We start from the raw sequence: 27128 nt of genomic DNA, 5'->3' as shown, positions 1-27128 counted from the left end.
GGGTGACAGCCAATTATACCACTGCCTTGCTTTGAAGGCTAACTATTAATGCTATGATTCTGTGGGAGCAAAAACTCTTCAATATTTTCCTGAATTAGTGGCTAAACAGGCAATTTTGGTCTGAGAAAAAAAAAAGAGAAAAAAATGAAAAAAAAAGGCAATTTTGGGTATAAAGTATTGTTTGATGCACTTTGCAAAAATTCCAGATAAATTAATTATTCCATACACCCGTGAGCAAGTTGAAATTTTAGCAGCCACAGTGGATATGTGGGCAATTCTTGTTTGCTCATTTCCAAATGTAATTGATAACCATTATCCTAAGCATCCTCTGCTTGCCATAGTTAACAAAAATTTAGTGTATTTTCCTGTTGTCACTTCAAAGGAGCCCTTGGTTGATGCTCTGACCATCTTTACGGATGGATCAAAATCTGGACAAGGTGCCTTTTTTGTTCAAGGACACAAACAGCCGGTAGTCTTTAATTTTCGGCCGAATGCCCCACAGGCTGTTGAATGTTTAATTGTGCTTGAAGTTTTTAAAAGATTTGATCAACCTTTTAATTTATTTTCTGATTCATTATATGTTGTAAATGCCGTTGCTTCTCTTGAAGTTGCTGCTTCAATTAAGCAGGCCAGTACAGTTTCTAATGTTTTGTTACAGATTCAGTCCCTTATCTTAAACAGAAAACACTCTTTCTATATTGGACATATTCGCGCCCACTCTATGTTGCCGGGCCCGATGGCAAGGTGTAATGATTTGGTGGACCAGGCAACTCGGGCTATGGCTCTGGTCGCTGCTGATCCTGTAGAATTGGCAAAAGAATTTCATAGATTGTATCATGTACCTGCTAATACCCTTAGGAAAAGATATAATTTGTCCAGGCATGTGGCAAGAGATATTGTTAAAGCCTGTAAATCCTTTCTTCATCCTCCCCATGTGGGGGTAAACCCCAGGGGGTTGAGACCAAACGCCCTATGGCAAATGGATGTTACTCATCTGACAGAATTTGGTAAGTTGAAATATTTATATGTGTCTGTGGACACCTTTTCTGGTGTCATTCATGCCACACCTCTGGCAGGAGAAAAGGTGTCTCACGTCAAAATACACTGCTTAGAAGCTTGGGCAGCTTGGGGAAAGCCCCTTAGACTTAAGACGGATAATGGCCCTGCTTATACTTCCCATGGTTTTCGCGCCTTTTGCGCACAAATGCAGGTTGCCCACACCACCGGATTGCCCTACAATCCTCAAGGACAAGGTATAGTGGAAAGAGCTAATCGAAGCATAAAAGAAATGCTTCAAAAGCAAAAAGGGGGAATTGCTGAGTCAGCATCCCCCAGGGAAAGACTTTCTCTTGCGCTCTTTACCCTTAATTTTTTAATTCTAAATGACAACGATCAGTCTGCCGCAGATCGGCATATGACAAGAGACCCCATGGATACTAAAGACATGGTTATGTGGAAGGATGTTATTAATAATAAATGGTATGGACCGGATCCGGTAATAACGAGATCCAGGGGAGCTGTTTGTGTTTTTCCACAGAGTCAAGAAGTACCTCACTGGGTGCCAACGAGACTGACCAGGCTGGTGGAGACTGCAGCAGAACCCCCTCTTGAAGATGCCATCCACTCGTCTCCTGATGCAGCTGATCTTCCTGCTGTTGGCAACAGTGCTAATAGCAATCCCTGTGATAGCTAAACCGATGATGCTGTGGGCTGTTACAATTTACTGACTGGGCCTCTGCGGTGTCCTTTTTCAAAGAATGGGTGGGAGTCAGAATGTTTTTAGCCTGCTGCCTGGGAGGATGCGTGGTCTGCCTATGGTTGGTCTGTTGCCTTCGAGCCCAAACCAGAAGGGACATGGTTGTTATCTCGCAAGCATTAGCCGCTTTGGAGAGTGGATCCTCACCCCAGATCGGGCTGTCGGCCCTGAGAGGCAATTAAGCCATACCATCCTGCATAGCCTTAGCACCCTGAGGGATCAGGGGATCCCATTGCACCGGGACAGGTATGCAATTTGCAATTTGGGACAGGGTGCAAGGCAAGTGCACTGCACTTGAGGAGGACCATCTCCTCAAGAAGAGCATGCTGGGTTGCAAGTGGGTTGATGCCCAAGATCCCACCTCTGCAAAAAAGGCATCGGACGGGCCTGGTCATCACTGGGGAAGGCGCCCCTCAGGCGAAGGCCAGTGCAAGGTCCTAATGTTTTAGACAGAGGCCCAACCTCTACTCTTACCTGTTGCCAAAAAACAAAAAATGGGGAACTTTAGGGAGCCAGGGTAAACGCCATTACAAGATGGCGCCCACTCCCTTGCAGCTTTGAGGTAACCACTCCCTTTCAGGAGGTGCTTGGCGGGATGGTGGGTTCTGGGCTTTGCGCATGCGCGAGCCACGTAGGGTCCCCATCCAATCCCGTGGCACCTGGTGACGGTGAAAGGCAGACGACCAATGATAGAAAGACCCGTGTTCCTATTCCCTATATAAGTGGCCATGTTTCGGGTGAACGCTCTCTCGCGCTCAACCTCTCCCATCAACTAAAAGGCTCTCCAATAAAGCGTGATCTGAGAAGATTCCTGGTGTGGTGTTCGTTCTTCCTCGCTGGTCGAGAAGGCGCGCACCGCAACTAACCATGCCCCTCACCCTAACCCTCACCCTAACACGAACTGTAACACAAACCCTCACCCTAACCGTAATAAAATCCCTCACCCTAACTCTCAGCATCACCTTAACCCTCACCCTAACCCTAACACTCATCCACACCCTAACCCTCACCCTCACCCAAAACCTCACCCTCACACTATCCCTCACCCTCACGCTAAACATCACCCTAACCCTAACCCTCACCCTAACCCGAAACCTAAACCTCACCTTAACCCTAACCCTCAACCTTACCTTCAACCTCAACCTAATCCTCACCCTAACCCTAACACTAACACTTACCCTAAACCTAAACTCACCTACACCCTCACCCTCTGCCTAACCCTAACCTATTCCTAAACCTAACTCTCACCCTAAACCTAAACTTACCCCTAACCCTCACCCTCACCCTCACCTTAAAAATAACCCAAACCCTAACCCTAACCCTCACCCTAGTCTTCACCCTAACCCTAGCCCTAATCCTAATCCTCATCCTCACCCTAAAACACACCCTAAGACTTACCCTCACCCTAACCCTCACCCTAAACCTAGCCCTACTCAAACCCTAACAATAACCTTAACCCTAACAAAAAACCTAACTCTCACACTCAAGCTGACCATCAGCCTAAGCCTAACCTTAATCCTAATCCTAACACTAACCCTCACACTCACCCTCACCCTAAACCTAACCCTCACCCTCACACTCAACCTCAACCTAAGCCTAAACCTCACCCTCACCCTAACCCTAACCATAACACTAAAACTCTCCCTAAACCTAACATTAACCCTAAAGATCAACCTAACCCTAACCCTCAACCTCACCCCCAGAATCACCCTAAACCTAACCCTCACCCTCAATCTCACCCTACCCCTATCCTTCACCGTAAGCCTAACCCTAAACCTAACACTAACCCTAAACCTAACTCTCCCCCTCACCTTCACCCTAACGCTAACCCTAACACTCACACAACCCCTCACCCTCAGAATCACCCTAAACCTAACCCTAAACCTAAACCTCTCCCTCACCCTAACCCTACCCGTCACCTTCACACTCACCCTATACCTAAAGCTAATCTTAACCCTAAGCCTAAACTTCACCCTAAGCCTAACCCTAAGTCTAAACCTAAACCTCACCCTCACCATAAGACTATCCCTAACCCTCTCCCTAACCCTCACCCTCAGCTTAACACTAACCTAACACTAAACCTCAACCTCAGCCTCACACTAAACTTTACTCTAACCCTCACCCTCATCCTCACCCTCACCCTAACCCTAACTCTAACCCTACCCCTCAGCCTAACCCTCACCCTAACCTAAACCTCACCCTCAAACTGAACCTAATCCATAACCTAACCCTTAGCCTAAACCTCACCATCACCCTAACCCTCACCATAACCATTCCCTCACCCTAACCCAAAACCTAACCCTAACCCTAATCCTCATACTAACCCTAACACTCACCCTAACCCTAACCTTAACACAAAGCTAAACCTCACACTAACCCTCACCCTTTCCATAACCCTCACCCTACCACTCACCCTAACGCTAAACCTAAAACTAAACCCCACCCTGACCCTAACCCTTACCCTAATCCTTATCCTCACCCTACCCAAAGCCTAACCCTAAGCCTAAACCTAACACTCACCCAAACACTAAGCCTAATGCTAACCCTAACACTTGCCCTTAACCTCACCCAAACCCAAGCCTAACACTAAACCTAAACCTCACCATAACCCTCACCCTAACTCTAACCTTAAACCTAACCCTAACACTAAATCTAACCCTCACCCTCACCCTAACACGAACCCTAACCCTTAACCTCACGCTAACCCTCACCCTCACCCTAACCCTAACCCTAACCCTCAGGCTAAACCTCACCATAACCCTAACCCTAACCCTAACCCTCACACTCATCCTAACCCTCTCCCTAACCCTAACCCTAAACCTCACCCTCACCCTAACCCTACCCCTCACCCTACACTCACCCTAAAACTAAGCATAAACTTCACACTAACCCAAACCCTAACCCTAAATTTCACCCTAACCCTCACCCTAACCCTCAACCTAACCCAAACCCTCACCCTCACTCTAACCCTAACCCTAACCCTCACGACACCCTAACCCTCACCGTCACCCTAACCCTGACCCTAAAACTAAACCTCACCCACACCCTAAAACTCACCCTAACCCAAAGCCTCATCATCACCCAAAACATCACCGTAAACCTAACCTTAACCCTAATCCTCACCGGAAATCTAACCCTCACCTCACCCTCAAACTAACCAACACCCTCACCCTAAACATCACCCTAATTCTAACCCTCACCCTAACCCTAACCATAACCCTCTCCCAAACATCAATCCTCACCCTCACCCTCACCCTCTCCCTAAGCCTATCCCTAAACCTACCACTAACCCTAAACCTAACTCTCACCCTCACGCTGACCCTATCGTTAACCCTAACACTAACCCTCACCCTCACCCTCACTCTAACCCTAACCCTAACCCTAAAACTAACCCTAACCCTCAACCTAAGCCTATCCTTAACCCTAAACCTAACAATCACCCAAACTCTAACCCTCAACCTATCCCTAACGCTCACCCTGACCTTTACTGAAACCCTAACCCAAACATAATCCTAACCCTCACCCTTACCCTCAACCTAAAGGTAACTCAAACCCTAACCCTCAACCTATGCCTCACCCTTACCCTAACCCTAACCCTAATACTCACCCTCACACTAACCCTCACCCTAACCCTTATCCTCACCCTATCCCTCACCCTAACCCTTGTGCTCACCCTAATCCTCACCCTAAAGCTAACTCTAAACATTACCCTAACCCTCACTCTCACCAACATTCTAACCCTAACCCTAACCCTAATCCTAACCATAACCCTCACCCTAACCTTCACCCTAACTCTAACCCTAACCCAACACTAAATCTCACCCTAATCCTATCCCAAACACTAAACTTTACCCTAACATTCATTCTCACCATAACACTAGCCCTAAACCTCACCCTCATCCTAACCCTCACCCTAACCTTATCTTCACCATAAACCTAACCTTAACCCTAACCCTAACCCTCACACTAACCCTAACACTCACCCTAAACCAAACCCTAACCCTCCCCCTAATCCTCAACCTAACCCTAACCCTAACCCTAACCCTCACCATAACCCTACCACTATCCCTCAATCTAACCCTCATCCTCACCCTAACCTAATCCGACCCCTCACCCTACCCCTCATACTAACCCTAACCCTAAAACTAATCCTAACCCTAAACCTCAACCTCACCCTAATTCTAACCCCAACCCTAAACCTAAACCTCACCCTAACTCTAATACTCACCCTAAACTTCACCCTCACCCTAATTCTCACCCTAACCCTAACTCTAAACCTTACCCTAACCCTCACACTCACCCTCATTCTAACCCTAACCGAATCCTAATCCTAACCCTAAACCTCACCCTCACCTTCTCCCTAACTCTAACCCTAACCCAAGCCTAACCCTCACCCTAATCCTATCCGTAACCCTAAATTTTACCCTAACCCTCATTCTCACCTGAAACCTAAACCTAAACCTAACCCTCACCCTAACCCTAACCCGAACACTAACTCTAACACTAACCATCAACCTCACCATAAAACTATCCCTAACCCTTATCCTCACAATAACCCTGAACCTAACCCTAACCCTAACCTTCACACTAATCCTAACCTTAACCCTAAATTTCACCCTAACCTTCTCCCTAAACCTAAACCTAAACCAATCCCTCACCCTAAATCTAACCCTAACCCTAAACTTCACACTCACCCTAACCTTCACTGTCACCCTAACCCTTACCCTAACCCTAACTCTCAAACACACCCTAAAACTCACCCTCACACTCACCCTCACCCTCACCCGAAACATCACCCTAAACGAACCCTCACCCTAACCCTAACCCTAATCTACACCGTAAATCTAACCCTCAACTCACTAACCCAATCCTTTACACTCACCCAAAACCTAACACTAACCCTAAACCTAACAATCACCCTCACCCTAAGCCTTACACTACCCATCTCCCTCACCCGCAGCCTGACATTAACCCTAACCCTAATTCTCACCATCACCATAACCCTAACCCTAACCCTAACACTCAAACTCACCCTAAACCTCACTGTTACCCTAACCCTCACCCTAACGCTAACCCTCACACACACCCTAACCCTTACCCTCACCGGAACACTAACTCTCACACTAACCCACACCCTCACCCTAACAATAACCCTAACTATAACCCTCACCCTCACCCTAACCCTAACCCTCACCCTAACCCTAACTCTCTCCCTAACCCTAACACTCACCCTCACCCTCACCCGCACCCTAAGCCTAAACCTAAACCTATGACTAACCCTAAACCTAACTCTCACCCTCACCCTCACCCGAAGGTTAACCCTAAACTTAACCCTGACCCTTACGCTCTTACTCACACTAACCCTAACCTTAACCCTCACAATATCCCTCACCATCACCCTAAAGCTATTCCTCACCCTCACCGTCACCCTCATCCTAACCAGAAACCTAACCCTAACCCTAAACCTAACCCTCACCCTCACGCTAATACTAAACCTAACACTCTCCCTCATACTCACCCTCTAACACTAACCCTAACCCTAACCCTCACCCGCACCGTCACCCTCACCCTAACCCTAAACCTCAAACTCACCCTCAACCTCATCCTCACTTTCACCCTAACCCTAAAGCTCACACGATCCCTAACCCTAAACTTTATCCTCACCCTAAACCTAATGGTAACCCTAACCCTAACCCTCACACTAAGCCTAAACCTCACCATAACCCTAACCCTAACCCTCACCCTAATCCCCACCCTAAACCTTATCCACACCCTAACCGTAACCCTAACCCTAACCCTAACCCTCACACTAAACCTAACCATCACCCTAACCCTAACACTAATCCTAACCTTAACCCTCACCCCCACCCTCAACCTTACCCTCAGCCTAACCCTAACCCTAATCCTAATCCTAACCCTAACCCTCTCCCTCATGCTCACCCTAAACCTAACCCTAACCCTATCCCTCACATGAAGCTAAAACTAACAATTACCCTAACCCTAACCCTAATCCTAAAACTCACCCTACCCTAACCCGAACCATAACCCTTAACCTAAACTTAACCCTAACCCTCTCCCTAACCCTAACCCTAAACCTCAACCTCACCCTAACCCTAACCATAACCCTAACCATCACACTAAACCTATCCCTCACCCTCACCCTAATCCTCACCCTAAATCTTAACCTCAACCTCACCCTCACACTAACTGTAACCCTCAAAATAACCCTAAACCTAACCCTCACCATCAAACTCACCCTCAGCCTAAACCTAACACTCACTCTAATCCTAATCCTAACCCTCACCCTCACCATCACCCTAACACTCAACCTCACCCTCACCCTCACCCTAACACTAATCCTAAACTTAACCCTCACCCTAACACTAAGGCTCACCCTAAAAACCCTCACCCTCACCCTCACCATAACCCTAAACCTAAACCTAACCCTACCACTCACCCTAACCCTAAGCTTAACCCTAATACTAATGCTAACACTCATCCTCACGCTTACACTCACCTGAACCCTTATCCTCACCATAACGCTAACCATAACCCTACCCCACACACTAACCTTAACCCTCACCCTAACACAATCGCTAACCCTAATCCTAAAACTAACACTAAACCTAAAGCTCACGCTAACCCTAACCCTACACCTGAGCCTAACATTCACACTAACCCTAACTCTAATCCTATACCTCACCCTATCCCTAACTCTAACCCTAAACGTCAACCTCACCCTAGCCCTCAGCTAACACTAACCCTAACCCTAACCCTCACCCTCACCCTAATCCTAAGCCTAAACCTCACCCTCACCCTCATCCTCAGCCTAACACTAACCCTAATGCTAACCCTCACACTCACCCTCACCCTAATCCTAATCCTAAACCTAACCCTCACTCTCGTCCTCACCCTAATTCTAACCCAAACCTAACTCTAACCCTCAAACTAACTCTAACCCTAACCCAGATCTAACGCATCCCTAACCCTAACCCTAAGCCTAAACCATACCCTAACCCTCACCATCACCAGAAACCTAACCCTAATACTAATCCTGACCTTAAACCTCACCCTAACACTCAACCTAACCTTAACACTAACCCTAACCCTCAACCTCAACCTAAACCTCACCTTAACCCTTATCCGAACAATAACCCTGAACCTAACCCTAACACTAACCCTCACACTAATCCTAACCTTAACCCTAACCCTATCCCTAAATTTCACCCTAACCCTAACCCTAACCCTAAACCAAACCCTCACCCTCATCCTAAACCAAATACTAACCCTGACCCTCACCCTACACCTCACCGTCCACCTAAACCTCACCCTAACCCTAACCCTCAACTTAAGAGCATCCCTCACCCTAACCCTGACACTAACCCTCACCCTAATCCTAAACCTAACCCTCACCGTCCCCCTAACCCTCAACCTCACCCTAACTCTCACCCACACCCTATCTTTCACCCTCACCCGAACACTCATCCTATCCCTAACCCCAATCCTAACCCTAACCCTAAACCTCACCCTAACCCTATCCCTCACCCTCACCCTCACCCTCAGCCCAAGGTTAACCCGAAACTTAACACTAAACCTAAACCTAACTCTCACCCTCAACCTCACCCTAAAGTTAACCCTAACCCTAACCCTAACCCTCACACTCAAAATAACCGTAAACCTAACCCTAACCCTAACCCTCATCCTCAACCTCACCCTCACCCTAACCCTATCCCTCACCCTCACCCTCATGCTAACCCTAACCCTAACCCTGTCCTTAACCCTCACCCTAAGCCAAACACTAACCCTAACACTAAAACTCACCCTCACCCTAAGCCTAACCCTAACGCTCTCCTTCACCTTCACCCTCAGCCTAACACTAACCCTCACCCTAACCCTAACCCTAACGCTCAACCTCACCCTAACCCTCACCGTCACCCTAACCCTCAGCCTAAACCTAACCCTCACCCACATTCTAACCCTCACCCTCACCCGAACACTCACCCTCACACTAAAGCACACCTTCAAACTAAACATCACCCTAACTCTAAAACTTACCCTAACCCTAACCCTAACCCTCACCCTCACCCTAACACTCACCCTAACACTTAACCTCACCCTTACCCTCACCCTCACACTAACTCTAATCCTAGCGCTTGCCATAACCCTCACCATAACCCTAACCCTAACCCTAACCCTCACCCTAAACATCGCCCTAACCCTAACCCTAACCCTCACCCTCACGCTCACCCTAACACTCACCCTAACCCTTCGCCTAACCCTAATCCTCAACCTCACCCTAACCCTGACCCTCGCCCTAAACCTCACCCTAAACCTAACACTCACCCTAAAACTCACCCTCAACGTAACCATCACCGTAACCCTAATTCTAAACCTCACCCTCATCCTAACCCTCACCCTAACCCTTACCATCACCGTAACCCTAACCTTAACCCTAACCCTAAACCTCACACTAATCCTAACATTCAATCTAACCCTCATCCTCACACTAACCTAACCCTACCACTCACCCTAACCCTCATCCTAACCCTAACACTAAACCTAACATTCACCGTAACACTAAACCTCACCCTCAACCTCACCCTAAGCCTAACCCTAAACCTAACCCTAATCCTAAATCTAAACCTCACCCTCAGCCTAATTCTAACCCCAACCCTAAACCTAAACCTCACCCTAATCCTAAGACTCACCCTAAACTCCACCCTCACCCTAATTCTCACCTTAACCCTACCACTAACCCTTACCCTAACCCTCACCCTCACCCTCATTCTAACGCTAACCCTAACCCTAATCCTAACCCTAACCCTCACCCTCACCTTCACACTAATTCTAACCCTAACCCAACCCTAACCCTCACCCTAATCCTATGCCTAACTCTAAATTTTACCCTAACCCTCATTCTCACCTAAAACCTAACCCTAACCAAAAAGCTCACCATAACCCTAACCCGAACACTAACTCTAACACTAACCCTCACCCTCACTCTAATACTCTCCATAATCCTTATCCTCAAAATAACCCTGACCAGAAACCTAATCCTAACCTTCACACTAATCCTAACCCTAACCCTAACCCTAACCCTAAATTTCACCCTAACATTCTTCCTAACCCTGAACCTAACACAAATCCTCACCCTTACTCTAACCCTAACCCTAACCCTCATGGCACCCTAACGCTCAACGTCACCCTAACCCTGACCGTAACACCAACTCTCAACCACACCCTAAAACTCACCCTAAACCGAAACCTCACCATCACCCGAAACATCACCCTAAACAGAACCCTCACCCTAACCCTAACCCTAATCCTCACCGTAAATATTAACCCTCACCTCTCCCTCACCCGCAGCCTAAGCCTAACACTCACTGTAACCCTAACCCTAAAACTAACCCTCACCCTAACCCTAACCCTCACCGACACCCTAACCCTCACCCTCAACTGAACACTCACCCTCACACTAACCAACACCCTCACCCTAAGCATCAACCTCACTCTAACCCTCACCCTCAACCTAACCCTAATGCTCACCCTAACATTAATCATCACCCTCACGCTCACCCTCTCCCTAAGCCTATCCGTAAACCTATCACGAACCCTAAACCTAACTCTCAGCTTCACGCTGACCCTATCGTTAACCCTAACCCTAAACCTCACCCTCACCCTAACCCTAAACCTATACCTAACCCTCACCCTAAACCTATCCCTAACCCTAAACCTAACAATCACCCTAACCCTAATGGTCACCCTATCCCTAACCCTCACCCTGACCCTAACCCAAACCCTAACCCAAACCTAAACTTAACCCACACCCTAATCGTAATCCTAACCCTAACCCTCACCCTACACCTCACGCTTGCCCTAACCATAACCCTAACACTCACCCTAACCCTAAACCTCACCCTAACACTTATCCTCACCCTATCCCTCACCCTAACCCTTATCCTTACCCTAAACCTGACCCTAACCCTTACACTAACCCTCAAACTAATCTTAACTCGAACACTAAATGACACAATAAACCTCAACCTAACCCTAACAGTCACCCTAAACCTAACCCTAACACTCAAACTAACCCTAACCCTAACCCTAATGCTCAACCTCACCCTGACCCTCACCGTCACCCTAACCCTCATCCTAAACCTAAACCTCACCCACACCATAACCCTCAACCTGACCCGAACACTCACCCTCACACTAAGCCACTCCCTCACACTAAACCTCACCCTAACCCTAACCCTCACCCTCAACCTCACCCTCACACTAAGACTAACCCTAAACCGAACACTAAACCTAAACCTAACTCTCACCCTCACCTTCACCCTAACACTAACCCTAACCCTAAAACTCACCCTCACAATCACCCTAAACCTAACCCTAACCCTAAACCTCACCCTCAACCTCACCCTCACCATAACCCTATCCCTCACCCTCACCGTCACCCTAAACCTAACACTAACCCTATCCTGAAACCTCACCCTGAGCCTAACACTAACCCTAACACTAACACTCACCCTCAACCTAAGCCTTACACTATCCATCTCCATCACCCTCACCTTCAGCCTAACATTAACCCTAACCCTAACCCTCAACCTCACCCTAACCCTCACCGTCACCCTAACCCTCACCCTAACACTAACCCTCACCCATACCCTAACCCTTACCCTCACCTGAACACTCACCCTCATACTAACCCACACCCTCACCCTAAACATAACCTAACTGTAACCCTCACACTCACACTCACCCAAAGCCTAAACCTAGACCTAGGACTAACCCTAACCCTTACACTCACCCTCACCCTCACCTTAAGCCTAACCCTAATCTGAACACTAACCCTAATCCTAACCCTAAACCGAACACTAACCCTAAACCTAACTCTCACCCTCAACTTCACCCTAACTCTAACCCTAACCCTAAACCTCACCCTCACTATCACCCTAAACCTAACCTTAACCCTAAACCTCACCCTCAAAATCACCCTCACCATAACCCTATCCCTCACCCTCACCCTCACCCTAACCCTAACACTAACACTAACCCTATCCCGAACCCTCACCCTAAGCCTAACACTAACCCTAACCCTAACACTCACCCTCACCCTAAGCCTTACACTATTCATCTCCCTCACCATCACCTTCAGCCTATCATTAACCCTAAACCGAACTCTCACCCTCACCCTAACCCTAACTCTAACCCTCAACCTCACTCTCACCATCACCCTCACCCTAAGCCTCACCCTAAACCGAACACTAACGCTAAACCTAACTCTCACCCTCACCTTCACCCTAACTCTAACCCTAACCCTAAACCTCACCCTCACAATCACCCTAAACCTAACCCTAACCCTAAACCTCACCCTCAACCTCACCCTCACCATAAACCTATCCCTCACCCTCACCCTCACCCTAACCCTAACACTAACTTATCCCGAAACCTCACCCTAAGCCTAACACTAACCCTAACCCTAACACTCACCCTCAGCCTAAGCCTTACACTGTTCATCTCCCTCACGCTCACCTTCAGCCAAACATTAACCCTAACCCTAACTCTCACCCTTACCCACACCATAACCGTAACCCTAACCCTAAACCTCACACTAAACCTAACCATCACACTAACCCTAACCCTAAGACTAACCTTAACCCTCAACCTCACCCTCAACCTTAACCTCAGCCTAACCCTAACCTAATCCTAATCCTAACCCTAACCCTCACCCTCATGCTCACCCTAAACCTAACCCTAACCCTAACCCTCACATAACTCTGAAGCAAACAATAACCCTAACCCTAACCCTAATCCTAAACATCACACTAACCCTAACCCGAACCCTAACCCTCACCCTAAACTTAACCCTAACCCTTTCCTTAACAATAAACCTAATCCTCACCCTCACCCTAACCCTAACCCTAACCCTCACATTAAACCTATCCCTCACGCTCACCCTAATCCTGACCCTAAATCTTAATCTCACCCTCACCCTTACCCTCACACTAACCCTAACCCTCAACCTAACCCTAACCCTAACCCTCACCCTCACACTAAGCCTATCCATAACCCTAACGCTAATCCATCCATAACCCTCACCCTCAACCTCACCCTAACCCTAACCTTAACACTCACCCTAATCCTAACCCAAACATTAACCCTAACCCACATCCTAACTCTAACCCTAACCTAACCCTTATCCTCCCGCTAAACCTCACCCTAACCCTAAACCTAAACCTCATAATAAACCTCACCCTCACACTCATGCTAACCCTAACCCTCACTCTCACCCTAAACTTCAACCTAATCCTTACCCTCACCCTAAACCTAACCCTAACTCTCACCCTCACACTAAATCTAACCTTCACCCTAACCCTAACACTACCCCTCACCCCAAACCTCAACCTAAACCTAACCCTCACCCTAACCCTTATCCTAATCCTACCCTAACACTAACCTTCACCATAACCCTAAAACTCACCCAAACCCTAAGCCGAACACTAACCCTAACCTTCAACCTAACCCTCAACCTAACCCTAACCTAAACCTCACCCTCATCCTAAACCTAAACCTCACCCTCATCTTCACCCTCACCTTAATCCTAACCCTACCCCTCACCCTAACCCTCATCCTAACCCTAACCCTAAGCTTAACATTTACCCTAAAGCTAATCCTAACCATAATCTTCACCCTCACCCTAAACCTAACCCTAACCTTAACACTCACTCTAACAATCACCCTAACATTAATGCTAAACCTCAACCTAAACCTCACCCTAACAGTAACCCTAATCCTAACCCTCACCCTCACGCTAACCCTCAACCTAACCCTAAAAATAACTCTCACCCTAAACCTCACCCTAAAACTCACCCTCACCCTAACCCGCGCCCTCAACCTATGCCTCACCCTAAACCTGAAACTACCCGTCGCCCTAAACCTCTCTCTAGCCCTCAAACTCACCCTAACCCTAACCCTAACACTCACTAAAACTAAACCTAACCTTCACACTCACCCTAACCCTAACCCTCATCATAAACTTAACCCTCATCCTAACCCTAAAATTAACACTAACACTCACCCTAACCCTATCCCAAACCCTAACCGTCACCCAAACCCTATCCTTAACCCTACCCTAACACTCACTCTAACCCTCACCTTAACCCTTAAACTAAACCTAACCCTCAACCTCACCCTCACCATCACACTTACCCTTAAACTCAACCTAATCCTCACACTAACCCTAACCCTAAACTTCATCTTCCTCCTAACCCTAACCCTCACCTTAACCCTAACCCTCCCTCTAACCCTCAAACTCACCCTAAACCTCACCCTAAACCTAAACCTCACCCTAAACCTCAAACCGTAACCCTAACGGTAACCCTCACCCTAACCCTAACACTCACCCTAAACCTCACCCTCACCCTAACCCTAAACCTAAACCTAAACATCACTCTAACCCTCATCTTAACTCTAAGCCTAATCCTAACCCTATTCCTCAACCTCACCCTCACCTTAATTCGAACCCCAAACATAACCCTAAACCTCACCCTCACCCGAACCCGAACTCTAACTCTCACCCTAACCGTAACCCTCACCCTAAACCTAACGCTAACGCTCACCCTCAACCTAACTCTAAACCTCACCCTAACCCTCAACCTAACCCTGACTCTAACCCTAACTCTCAACCTCACCCTAACCCTAACCCTAACCCTAACCCTCATCCTAACCCTAACCCGAACCCGAACCCTAACCCTCACCCTAGACCTCACCCTAACGTTAACCCTAATCCTAACCCTCACCCTCAACCTAAACCTCAGCCTAACACTTACCCTCACCCTCACCATAACCCTAACCTTAAACTAACCCTTACCCTCACACCAAACCTAACACTCACCATAACCCTAACCGTAACCCTAATGCTAACCCTAACCCTCACCCTCACCCTAACTTTCACTTTAACCCTTACAATCACCCTAACCCTCACACTAACCCCAACTCTAACTATTACCCTAAAACTCAACCTAACCCTCACCCTAAACCTTACCCTAACCCTAAGCCTAACATCACCCAAACCCGCAATGTCACCCTAACCCTAACCGTCACCCTCATCCTAACCCTCACCCTAACCCTTACCCTCAACCTAACCCTAAGCCTAACCCTAAGCCTAACCCTCACACTAACACTAAACCTCACCCTAACCCTAAACCTCACCCTCATCCTAACCCTCACCCTAACCCTTACCCTCACCCTAACCCTAACCCTAACACTAACCCTAAGCCTAAAAGTCACACTAACAATAAACCTCACCCTAACCCTAACCCACACCCTCATACTAACCCTCACCCTAAGCCTTACCCTCACCCTCACCCTAACCCTAAACCTAACTATAAGTCTAACCCTCACACTAACCCTAAACCTCACCCTAACCCTAACCCTAAACCTCACACTACCCCTCATTCTGACACTAATACTCACCCTAACCCTAACTCTCACTCTCACCCTCACCCTCACAGTCACCCTAACCCTCACCCTAACCCTAATGCTCATACAAACCCTATGCCTCAACATCACACTCATCCTCACCCTAAAACTCACCCCCAACCTACCCCTCACCATAACAGTAATACTAACCCTAAACCTTACCTAACTTAAACCCTCACCCTCACCCCCACCCTCACCCTAACCCTAACCCTCACCCTCACCCTAACACTTACCCTCACCCTAACCTTCACTCTCACGGTCACCCTCACCCTAACCATAACCCACACCCTCTCCCTAACCCTTAACTTCACCCTATCCCAAACCCTCACCCGAACCCTCACCTCATGGTAACCCTCACCCTCAGCCAAAACATCACCCTAACCCTAACCCTCACCCTAACCCTACCCCTAACCCTCACCCTAACTCTAACCTTAACCCTCACCCTAACCCTAACCCTCACCCACACACTAACCCTCACCCTCACATGAAAACTCACCTCACACGAACGCACACCCTCACACTAAACATCACCCTAAACCTAACCCTCACCCTAACCCTAACCCTAATCCTCACCCTAATCCTAACCCTCACCCTCACCCTCACCCTCACCCCAAGCCTAACCCTAAACCTAACACTAACCTTAAACCTAACTCTCACCCTCACATTCACCCTAAAGCTACTCCACAACCTAACCCTAACCCTAACCTTAAACTTCACCCTAAAACTTACCCTCACCCCTAACCTTACCCTCACCCTAACCGTAACCCTAAACGTAACCCTCACACTAACCCTAACCCTCTCCCTAACCCTAACCCTACCACTCACCTTAACCCTCATCCTAACCCTAACAATAACCCTAATACTCACCTTAAACCTAAACCTAACCATAACCCTCACCCTAACCCTCAACCTCATCCTAGCCCTCAGCCTAAACCTAAACCTAACCCTAACCCTAAACCTCACCCTAACATTCAACCTCAACCTAACCCTTATCCTCGCCCTAACCCTCAACCTAACCCTAACCCTAACCTTAAACCTCACCCTAACACTCATCCTAACCCTAATCCTTCTGCTCATCGTAACCCTCACCTGAACCCTCACCCTAACCCTACTGCTCAGCCTAACACTCACCCTAATCCTATTCCATACCCTAAAACTCACTCTAAACCTTACCCTAAACCTTACCCTAACTGTCACCCTAAAACTTATCCTCACCCTAACCCTAACCCTCACACTAATCCGAAACCTAAACCTCACTCTACACCTCACTCAAACCCTAAACCTAACACTAACCCTAACCCTAACATTCAACCTCACCCTTACCCTCAACCTAACCCTCACCCTAACCCTCACCCTAACAGTAACACTCACCCTATCCCTCACCCTAACCCTAAACCTATACCTAAACATCACTCTAACCCTCACCCTAACCCTAACCCTAATCCTAACCCTATTCCTCAACCTCACCCTCACCTTATTTCGAACCCCAAACCTAACCCTAAACCTCACCCTCACCCTAAACCTAACCCTAACCCTCACCCTCAACCTACCTCTAAACCTCACCCTAACCCTCAACCTAACCCTAACTATAACCCTAACCCTAACTATAACCCTAACCCTCAACCTCACCCTAACACTAACCCTAACCCTAAGCCTCACCCTGACTCTCATCATAACCCGAATCCTAACCCTAACCCACACCTGACGCGTCCAGCAGGTTCAGTTATTCGTTAGGCTCGAGGAGGCGCCTCCTAAAAACCAATGGGGACGAGAGAGAAAAGAGACCAAGCGCATAAAGTAGACAAAGTCAGTCTGAATCGCATCAAGGTCTGCTTTATTAAAGTGAGGCAGGGTTTATATACCCGAAGGGAGAGGGGACGGGAAAGAATGAAAAAACTTTGCAGAAGCAAGTGTGAGAAGTCCCGGGGTCAGGGATGGGTCATGCTTTTCCTTTGGCCGTTGTGCTAGTCTTTCTAAGAAATATTTATGGTTAGCCAGGCGCCGTTTGCTTAGGGCTGGAGATAAGAGAAATATTTATGGTTAGTCAAATGTTGTCTGCTTAGGGCTGGAGGAATATTTATGGTTAGCCAAATGTAGTTTGCTTAGGGCTGGAGGAATCTTATCTTTCCATACACTTTCTTGGCTCCCAACAAATCCCCCTTTCTTATTTAGAAAATTGACCATCAATTGTTGGCTGCTCTTTTTAAGGGGGTGAAAGAGGCTCTGTTCCTCTAAGGGCCCAGGGTTTTTCTCCGCTCCTGAGCAAGCATCCTCACTCGGGGAGGGGAGTTTTACAGGCCTTGGCATGTTTTTTGAGGAGATGGCTTGTGGGTATGCATGCCAACCGTCATGCACCAGGGCTTGCCACTCAGGGGTCTTGGGTTTTGGGATCTCGCGGATCCATCTCCCTGCAGTCCTACCTGCGCCCTTGATTAGAGCTTTTGTTTTTCCTCCCATAGGTGCATCCTCCCCCAAGCGGAGGAGCCTATAGGAGGAGGGGCGAACCTATCCCTTATGACAATAGGTCTTGCCTGTTGAATGGTCAGAAGTTACGAATAAGAAGAAAGATTTTCTAAATAAGAAAAAGAAAAAGGGGGGGCTGTTTCCCACTGGAACAAGCTCACGGCAAAGCACTAATTAAAAGCCTAGGGTAAGCTGGGCGCTGGTGGCTCACGCTTGTAATCCTAGCTACTCAGGAGGCTGAGATCTGAGGATCGCGGTTCAAAGCCAGCCCGGGCAGGAGAGACCGTGAGACTCCTATCTCCAATAAACCACCAGAAAACCGGAAGTGGCGCTGTAGCTCAAGTGGTAGAGCGCTCGCCTTGAGCTGAAGAGCTGAGGGACAGCGCCCAGGCCCAGAGTTCAAGCCCCACGGCCGACAAAAAAAAAAAAAAAAAAAAAAAGCCTAGGGTAAATTCTCAATCTCAATGCCTTATTCCGACATATCGAGGTGATGATGATGAACCTGTATGGGCTTAGAAGACCAGAGATTAATCTGTTATTTTATAAATTCAAACAGGAAGGCCCAAGTCTGGAGTTCTAGCTGCATCTGTAAGAGAAAAGTCATCATCTTCGGGGGGGAAGGTTTCCCCTGGGTTGTGGTAAGCCATTTACCTGTTTTATCAACAAATTTTCCAAAGGTAGGTTATAAGAAAACATCCTGTCTTAGGCTACTGGCTACATGCCTTGTTGAGCCAGCCTGTATGGCCTCTGTATGTAGTGCTATTCAGGGTAAGCTCCATAATACTCCCGTTATTGGATATTTTCTAGCTTTCTAGGAATCATTAGGGAAGAAATGTATGGAATTGCAGGCCTTCTCTAGGGGTGACCGCGGTGTGCTCCGTGGGGTCCTCCTGAGTCTCTAAGCGATGATAATGCACCGAGATCAAATTTTTTTTGGAAGAGCAGAATCTATTTGATTTTTTATAAAGCACATAAGGCACTGAAAAGCCCAAGGGCCAAAGGAAACAAGCAAAAGTAATCCAACAAGGGGCCCCAGGAGGGGAAGAACATAGGGTAAAATTCCACCCCAAGCAGCCCAAATAGGGTGCTCAAAATCTCATGTCGCCATCTTTCAATCTCCTCCTGATGTTTTTTAACTCGATCTCTTACAATGCCAGACTTATTGGCATAAAAACAGCACTTTTCCTGTAAAGTTAAACAAATGCCACCTCTGTCAGTAGTTAAAAGATCTAAACCTCTGCAATTTTGTAAAGCCACCTCAGCTAATGAATCTAACTGATCCTGAAGATCTTTAACAGATTGATAAACTTTAGTATTATCATCAGCTAATTGTTGTGAAAGCTTGGAGTAGGAGGAGACAGCAGTGGCTAATCCTGCAGTCCCAGTGCCTAAAGCACCAGCCACTCCAAGTCCTATCAGTAGGGGAATAAATTGTACCACCCTTTTATGTCGGGGAACAAAATAATCAAAGTCAGGAATGGGTACTGGCTCATCTCGGGAAATCAAGTCAATGTCTGTGAGCAAAATAGCTGGAATACAGAGCCCTGTCCAATTTTGGGGAAGTATAGTGTAGGCCATATTATTGCCACAAACAAAAACCTGGCTCTGTTGTGAGCATAGGGAGGCAGAAACATTAATAACATTGTTGCACAGGGAAAAGGAGGATATCCCAACATCAATGTCATACTACCTGGGGACGTTTATAAAACTCTTTGCAATAAAACAATTAGCGCGGATGATCAAACTGAGGTAGTCACTCTGGGAGGTAAGGGTTAGGGAATCTACAGTGTTACAGGCTTGTGATTGATTAACACTTGGCCTAGTCTGCTGGGCTCATCAAATGGCCCTTATCTTGAGCCCCCTAAATCGGGAATTTTTACACAGGAATGTGTAGGAACCTACCCTTTGTTCCTTATCTTTGGTCCCATTTGGCCATTTGGGGAATTTACTTGTTAGCCCTTTATTTAGGACTACAGAGCTTGTCCCAGGGCCGACATCTAGACTCCGAAACTTTTTATATATCTCCAGGGAGGGGAAGGGTCAGTGCTAGCGCAAGCAAGTTTACAGAAGCAAAACCAGCAGTTAGCAATTGTAAAATATAACTCTAATTTTTAATCTTTTATTCCCCCATTTTTCTTTGGACTAATATCAATCTTAAAATTTAGGGGTTTCTTATCTCAGTCGTAGGGGTGTCTCTATATTATCTTGTGGGGTGTCAGTTGTTCTCAATGCTTGGTATTTGGATCTCAGAACTAATAGACTGACTACGCTGATCGTTTTCTTTTACAAAAGATACCAGTCTGTTGAGTATACAAAGTCCAATTGTAACAAAAGTAACAGTACCAGAGACCCCCTTTTTTATTAAGGCTTTCTTCACTATCCTCTTTTTTTTTTTATGATTTTTTGAGCATCTTTGTGGCAGTAGTTTAAAACTGCCCAATTTTTTTTTGGCTTGCGGAACCTTTATCTTAGAATAGCGTTAAGGCACCACTGTGATGCAGAAGCTTGCTAGATTTTAAGGCTAAGAGTATTACCTTCATTGATAAAACACTCAGGTTATTACCATTTCAGAGTCAAACTAGGCTGTGACCTTGGAGTGAATTTCCAGTCACTATGCACTGAAGTGCCTAAGACAAACAAGCCAGTGATATCCTTGTCCCCAGTACCCACTGTGGGAAGAGAGGGTTTCTGGATATCACCCAAAAGAATGTCCCACAAGATCTTAGATTTAGCAGCAGTCAACCAGGAAGCCGACTCAGGTGATGGAATCAGGCAGGAGTTCCTCCAGGTGGCTGTCAGGCCATTAGGGTATGTAGCAGCAGCAGCAGCAGCAACAGCAGGGTCTCTCAGTAGCTCCAAGGGACTGTCACACCTCATGCTGGGCTGTAAATTCCTACACAGACTGGTTAAGGATACATTGCATAGGCTTGGCAGGCTTTGATCCTGCTGGTTTTTAAGATCTTTAAACAATAGCCCAGGACAATTTACCAAAATCAAAACTCTTTTTACTAACCAGATATTTTTGTAAATAGACCCAGAAGGCTCAAAAGACTTAGTCTTGTAGCCATCTCTGACAGATGCAGTCTCCACACCTTGAACACCTACAACAATTACAGTATTCTTTATGACTTTTTTTCATCTATTTTGCCTCATTTCTCCAAAATTTCTGACTCTGGACCCTTGATCTTAAAAATGGGGGTAGAAGGGCAAAGATCCATCTTCCGTAACTTCTTCAAGCTGACTTTAGGGGTGTTGATCTTACCTAGCCAGGAACCTATAACTTTAGCCTATTTTACAAAGAGGCTATCAGGGTTAGATGTCATTAAGAACAATATTTTAACTTTTGAAAACTGCACAGATCTTTTCTCCGGCTACAGCAGTGTAGCTTGTTTAGCATTCTGGTTTGCAAAAGCATCTTCCTAGATGGCTTAGGAATGTGATCTCTAATGATCCCAAATAATGTCTATGTTACCTTTGCAGGCCTTGAGACAGATATCAATAGAAACACTCTCTCAGGTTTACAAACCTTTTCCTGAGCAGATGAATTTCCTGTAACTAGTGTCAGCTCAATTAGAGCTGCCAGTTAGAGTTTTTGGCACATAAAGGAGTTGAGATTTAAACTATTCCCCACATTTTATAACATTATCTTTTTACTATTACAGAGGACTGGCAAGTTTCTGTCCCTTACAAGGTAGATGGTCATGGACATTTGGCATGCTTACAAACTCTTTTTATGACCTCCCGGCTCTGACCAGTTTTTAAGGGCCACAAAATGACTCTAGGATCTGACATTTCTGCCATCCAAGCAGTGGCCTGCCTCTGGATGCTCCTCCATTGCTTTTGTCCCAGGAATGTCTTCTCCACATTGGGATAAATGCCTCATTGGCATTTTCCTTAGCTGGTTGCTGGACTTGAACTCGGGGCCTGAGCACTGTCCCTCAGCTCTACAGCTTAAGGCTAGCACTCTGCCACTTTGAGTCCCAGACTCGGGGCTTGAATGCTGTCCCCTAACTCTTCAGTCCAGGGCTAGTACTCTGCCACTGTGAGCCTCGAGCTTGGGGCTTGAGTACTGTCCCCTGACTCTTTAGTCCAGGGCTAGTACTCTGCTGGCTGAACAGAGGTGACAGTCTCACAGGAACCTTTTTGTGCCCGGGCTGGCTTTGAACCAGTTTCAGATCAATGAGTCTTATAGAAAGCCACTTTACTCCAATTAAAAGCAACAAGGTCGTCAACATAGAAGTAGCTTTTAAGCATGCTCTTACCTGAAACTTATTAAGAGTCAAAGTTACATCTGACAAACTTGTAAGAATCCTCTGTGCTTTGCTCTGGACTTGCTGGAAACTTAAAAAACCTATGAGAGCAAACTAGAATAGCAATTATTTTGGTAATCCTAATTTTTCCTTTGTGCACATTGAGGCCAATGTTAAGAACACCTTTACAGTTAAACTTTATATCCAAAAATCCATTTCTAATAATTTTTTTAAAACCTGTTATTAATCACCTTTAATATTTTATACTTTAGTTTTCATTTGCATTTTGAAAAGATCCCTTGAAATCTTGAGGCCAAGTGTCACTCATTGCCTCTTGGTTGCTTGTTTTATTTTATTTTATTTTTAATTTAATTTAATTTAATTTGAGAACATACTGTACAGAGGGGTTACAATTACATGGGCAGGATAATGCATACATTTCTTACCAAGCATTGCAGCCTCCTCCTTTGTTTACCCTTCACCTCCCTTCCCAGCCACCACCCTCCCCCCCCACCCAATCATACCCCCCTCCCCCCCACACCGACAATGTAAAGCTGGTTTTGACATGACATTTTGTACTTCTCATTTTTGCAACAGGTCCACCTGAATCCTTGAACGACTTGTTTGTCCCGATCTCCTCCACATGTTATACTGACATCAAATATAGTGAAAGCGGGGGTTACAATGTGGGGGAGGGACATACACAGCAACAAAGAAATAATCTTATAAATGCGTTAGAAACACATGCATGAAAGAAACGAAAACATTAAAATACATATTTAAGGGTTCATTTTCCTAACATCACATTATCTGACCTTTTCCGCTTGACTCATACCTATAATTGATATTGCAAGTAAGGGAAACCATGGGACCTATGTTCCTTGGGCCTGGCTTACTTCACTTAATGTAATTTTTTCCAAACCTTTCCATTTCCTAACAAATGGGGAAATGTCATTCTTTCTGATGGAGGCATAGAATTCCATTGTGTATATATACCACATTTTCTTGATCCATTCATCTACTGAGGGGCATCTGGGTTGGTTCCATATCTTAGCTATGGTAAATAATGCTGCAATAAACATAGTTGTGCTGGTAGCTTTAGTGTGGTCTTGTTTGTAAACATTTGGGTAAATGCCCAAAAGTGGGATTGCTGGATCATAGGGGAGATCTATGTGAAGTCTTTTGAGGAACCTCCATACTGCTTTCCAAAGTGGTTGAACAAGTTTACATTCCCACCAACAATGAAGTAAGGTTCCTTTCTGTCCACATCCCCTCCAGCATCTGTTGTTGTTAGAGTTCTTGATTTTTGCTGTTCTAACTGGAGTGAGGTGATATCTCAATGTTGTTTTGATTTGTATTTCTTTTATGGCTAGGGATGTTGAGCATTTCTTCATGTGTCTATTGGCCATCCTTCTTTTTTCTTCAGAGAAGTTTCTCTTTAAGTCTTTCGCCCACTTATTTATTGGGCAGTTGTTAATTTGAGGATTTGTTGTTGGGTGGTTTAATTTTTTGAGTTCCAAGTATATTTTAGATATATGGCCCTTGTCCATTGTATGGTTGGTAAAGATCTTCTCCCAATCTGTGGGCTTTCTATTGATCTTGCTAGCTATGTCATTTGCCCTGCAGAAGCTCTGCAACCTTATGCAATCCCATTTGTCCAACCTTTCTTTGATTTGTTGTGTTTCAGGGTCTCTATTCAGAAAATTTCGGCCTGAGCCAAGGAGGGTTTCTCCAATAGGGTTTCTCCTATTCCATCCTGTATTGTTTTCAGAGTGTCTGCTTTGAGTTCAAGGTCTTTGATCCATTTGGAGTTGATTCTGGTGCAGGGTGATATATAAGGATCTAGCTTAAGTTTTCTACATGTAGTTAACCAATTTTGCCAGCACCATTTACTGAAGAGGCTGTCTTTCTTCCATTCTATTGTTTTAGCTTCCTTATCAAAGATTAGATGGCTATAGGTCTGTAGGTTCATTTCTGGGTTTTCAATTCTATTCCATTGGTCCTGAGGTCTGTTCTTATGCCAATACCAAGCTGTTTTGATTACTAGGGCTTTATAGTAGAGTTTGAAATTTGGTATTGATATTCCTCCAGCAGTGTTCTTTCCGTTGAGGAGCGTTTTTGCTATTCGGGGCCTTTTATTGTTCCATATGAATTTTTGGATTGCCTCTTCTATTTCCTTGAAGAATGAAGGTGGAATTTTGATAGGTATCGCGTTGAATTTGTAGATAGCCTTGCGAAGTATTGCCATTTTCACGATGTTAATCTTGCCAATCCAGGAGCATGGGAGGTTTTGCCATTTTTTAAGTTCTGTGTTGATTTCCTTTTTCAAGATTTTAAAGTTTTCATCATAGAGGTCCTTCACTTCTTTAGTTAAGTTAATTCCTAGGTATTTTATTTTTTGTGGGGCTATTACAAATGGAGTTGCTTTCCTAATTTCAGCCACACTTTTCTCATTGTTGGCATACAGAAAAGCCATTGATTTTGGGGGGTTAATTTTATAACCTGCTACTTTGCCAAAGTTTTGAATCAGCTTGAGTAATTTGGGAGTGGAGTCTATGGGATTCTTTAAGTACAAGATCATGTCATCTGCAAAGAGGGAGAATTTTATTTCTTCTTTCCCTATTTGGATCCCCTTTATGTCTGCATCTTGTCTTATTGCTGTAGCTAGGCATTCTAATACTAGATTGAAGAGAAGTGGAGAGAGTGGGCATCCTTGTCTTGTTCCTGAGTTAAGAGGAAATGGCTTTAGTTTTTCACCATTTAAGTACAAGATCATGTCATCTGCAAAGAGGGAGAATTTTATTTCTTCTTTCCCTATTTGGATCCCCTTTATGTCTGCATCTTTTCTTATTGCTGTAGCTAGGCATTCTAATACTAGATTGAAGAGAAGTGGAGAGAGTGGGCATCCTTGTCTTGTTCCTGAGTTAAGAGGAAATGGCTTTAGTTTTTCACCATTGAGTATAATGCTGGCTGTAGGTTTGTCATATGCAGCCTTTATTGTATTGAGGAATGTTCCATGGATTCCTAATTTTTCCAAAACCTTCATCATAAAGGGGTGTTGGATCTTGTCGAATGCTTTTTCTGCATCTATTGAGATAACCATGTGGTTCTTATTCTTGCTCCTGTTGATGTGATGAATAATATTAATTGATTTGCCTACATTGAACCAGCTTTGCATCCCTGAAATGAATCCTGTTTGATCATGGTGTATGATTTTTTGGATGAATTGTTGAAGTCGATTGGCCAAAATTTTGTTGAGAAGTTTTGCATCAATGTTCATCAAAAAATGGGTCTATAGTTCTCTTTCTTTGATGAGTCCCTGCCTGGTTTTGGGATGAGGGTTATGATGGCTTCATAGAATTAGTTCGGTAGTGAGCTTTCTCTTTCAATTTCATTGAAGTGTTGGAGGAGTATTGGTGTGAGCTCTGCTTTGAAGGCCTTGTAAAATTCCGCTGTAAAACCATCTGGTCCTGGACTTTTCTTACCTGGGAGGTCTCTTATTGCTGTTTCTATTTCAATGCTTGATATGGGCCTGTGAAGCTGGTTTAACTCATCTTGGTTTAGTTTTGGCATGTCAATATTTGCTAGGAAAAGGTCCATTTCTGTCAAGTTCTCAAACTTATTAGCATAAAGTTTTGAGAAGTATTCCCTTATAATGTTCTGAATCTTGGTTGTTTCCGTGGTGATGTTTCCATTCTCATCTCTGAGTTTATTAATTTGGGTGTGTTCTCTCCTTTTTCTGATAAGGATTGCTAAGGGTCTGTCAATTTTGTTAATTTTTTCGAAGAACCAACTCTTTGTTTTGTTGATTCTTTCTATAGTTTTTTTTGGATTCTAATTCATTTAATTCTGATTTAATTTTGATTATTTCTTTCCGTCTACTTGATTGGGGTTTATCTTGCTGCTCTTTTTCAAGGAGGTTTAGATGTGTCGTTAAATTGTTGGTTTCAGATCTCTCCAATTTGTTGATGTAGGAGCTCAGAGCTATAAACTTGCCTCTGAGTACTGCCTTTGCTGTGTCCCAGAGGAGCTGGTAATTTGTGTGTTCATTTTTGTTGAATAGCATGAACATTTGAATTTCTTTTCTAATCTCTTCCATGACCCACTCATGATTCAGCAGTGTGTTGTTCAGCCTCCATGTGATACCGGACTTTCTTTGGTGGCTTTTGGTGTTG

Source organism: Dipodomys merriami, unplaced genomic scaffold (genome assembly GCF_024711535.1).
Source record: "Dipodomys merriami isolate MVZ:Mamm:240054 unplaced genomic scaffold, mDipMer1.0.p SCAF_107, whole genome shotgun sequence".
NCBI lineage: Eukaryota > Metazoa > Chordata > Mammalia > Rodentia > Heteromyidae > Dipodomys > Dipodomys merriami.
This window is presented reverse-complemented; position numbering follows the sequence as displayed.